The sequence below is a fragment of the Merops nubicus genome, unplaced genomic scaffold (assembly GCF_000691845.1).
Source record: "Merops nubicus isolate BGI_N331 unplaced genomic scaffold, ASM69184v1 scaffold15035, whole genome shotgun sequence".
Classification (NCBI taxonomy): Eukaryota; Metazoa; Chordata; class Aves; order Coraciiformes; family Meropidae; genus Merops; species Merops nubicus.
Genome location: NW_008607779.1, coordinates 79,676 through 82,208, shown reverse-complemented (window position 1 = coordinate 82,208; position 2,533 = coordinate 79,676).

The window sequence follows — 2,533 nt, the reverse complement described above, 5'->3', positions numbered from 1 at the left end:
TACCTTGCTTTCCAACTAGTTGGTGTATTTGGAATTCCTATATAGCTGAATGAGGACAAGTAACGCTATAAAACTGGCCTCAGAGCTAATTGTTGATTGTATCTTGGTCAATTCTGGATGTTTTGACTCCTTTTTTATGTAATTACATTCAGTTTTTCAATCTAATAACCAGGACCTAAACTAAATAATTATTTAGAGTTAGACATTAATGAAAACCACTATTAATAATGAGGCACTGAAACTAATTTTATGTGGAAGTTCACTGCTCAAGGTTGCTGTCAACAGATTAGGTATTCTGTAACAATATGCAGATGGCTGTTACAGTTTTTATTTGGTCTTTCTGTCTCATGCTTTATCACTAAAAATCAATCCAAAATAAACACAAGGAATGGATATCTCTGAGCCTGGGGAAAGTTTACATAAAGCTCCTGAATTTGTGCCCTTTATTTTAGCTGTTAGTCCACACATATAAAAATCTACACTTTAATGTTATGTTGATTTCTCATCAGCCTAAAATAAAGATTATGCATACTCCCAGAGTTATGCTTTGCAGGGAGAAAAAGCTGCATACAGTGTAACCCCGTGGCAGAATGAACCTAGTCTGGACGGTGCCCCACCGTGTTGGTGTGTTAGTATGCCACTGGTGTTAATGAAGTGTTGCATGAGAAGGGGTAAAATGTTTAGGAGGCAAAACAGGGCATTTATTGCAGCGGAACAGTGTACTTACTATAAAACAAGGGGACCTTAAAACACTATAAAATTCTTAAACCTCTTTCACTTTATACCTATCAAGGTCTCTTTTAATATCACAACTTATATACCCATAAGTGTTTTCCAGAATATTTTATTAAAATACATGTCATGATAAACAAAAGCTTCCTCATCTTTCCCTGCAGGTTATGTCTATTGTCTGCAACCCCCTTCTTATTAATATTTAAAGCTACATTTATATTTATACTATTACATCTGTCTTCTACATTACTGTCAACATTTTGCACAAAAATTATTAAAAGTTTCTTAGTGTAAGAAATTGTTCCAGGTATGACCACATGTCATCATGATTCCTTTTGATAAACTTCTTGATAATACATATTTTTTAATGTATGCTTGTTGGGGTTATTTACAGTTTTACAAATGCATATTTAGCTAATTGTTTTAGTATAGTCACAAGAAAAGTCATGAGAAAATAAACAAAAAACCAGTACGACCACAAATATTGAATTTTCTAGACTTTGACTCTGAATCAGTCAACCTACAAAGTCTATGAAACTCTGGAACTGGTTAAACATCTCATATTGACAGCTACAACTAATATATATACACACACATAAAGAAAATGTTCACTTGTATATGTCTATATTAATGTTTGTATAACTATGTACTTATGTACACATATAGAAACTGGATTAAAATACTTTTTGTTTTGAGGGCTTTATTATATATCTCTAACTCTGTTTCGATATTCAGTTTCAAATAACTTCAATTCTGATCAACCATGCCATAACTCCAACTGCATAACAAAAAATGTTTTCCAGTCTAATACACAGCTGAAGTTGAGAAAAAAAAAAAAAGTCATTTGTTCAGCCAGGAGGAAGTGGATGCTGATTAAAGTTGTGTACAGAGGTTACAGTTATGCATTTATCACTGTTCCAGAAAAACAAAACAAAACAAAACAAAAACCAAACAAAAAAAACCCCCCACCAAAACCAAACCAAACCCAAAATGTAATCTTAATAATATTTCTAATTTCTCAGCCTTATTGTTAAAGGTTTTATATAGTACACTAGTTTTACTGCAGCTTCCTTTTCATTTGGTTATTCATAAATTAAAATAAAACTCAATTCTGAAAGAAATTCTGAGTTTTTTTTTTTCAAACCACTTAATTCTTCTAACTTCTGCAGTCCTGCTATTCATGAAACAGAGCACATGAAGGAACTACTGAACTGTATTTTCAGTATCACAATGTGAAGAAACTAGCAACACCAGGTCAGATGCGTATGGTCAGGTTTTCTTATGGATATATTAAAAAAGTAGGTATCAGCCCTAAGTGGAAGTGTTCTTTCCCAGCTTTTTGTTATGCTGCATTTTCCTTCAATGTTACCTGTAACTATTTTATGTCTTACGCCTCTTTCAAACTCAATGGTAGCTTTTTTCACTAAACAGAATTCAAACAAATAGGAAAAGAAAAACCAAAAAGTTACAGTTAAGGGACATAATGGGCTAATTATATGTACTTAAGAGGAGAATGTACAATTTCCATCATTTCACGGAGCTCTAGTAGGAGAGGACTGTCAATATATGTATGTAGGCCAACCTGCCATCCAGGAGGGTCTGCAGTACTAATGGGGTACAAGGTTCTGACTGAGATCCATCTTGCAAAGATGACTGGGCAAAGACCATGAAACGGCTACAAAAGCAGGGAGGGGAAAATTCCTGAAGTGGTGATGTAAGTGATAACAAGGCAATCCAAACCACAGGACTAAGATTTCTAGTTTATTTTCTGCAAAAGTTAATTAATTTTATTTGCTGCTGC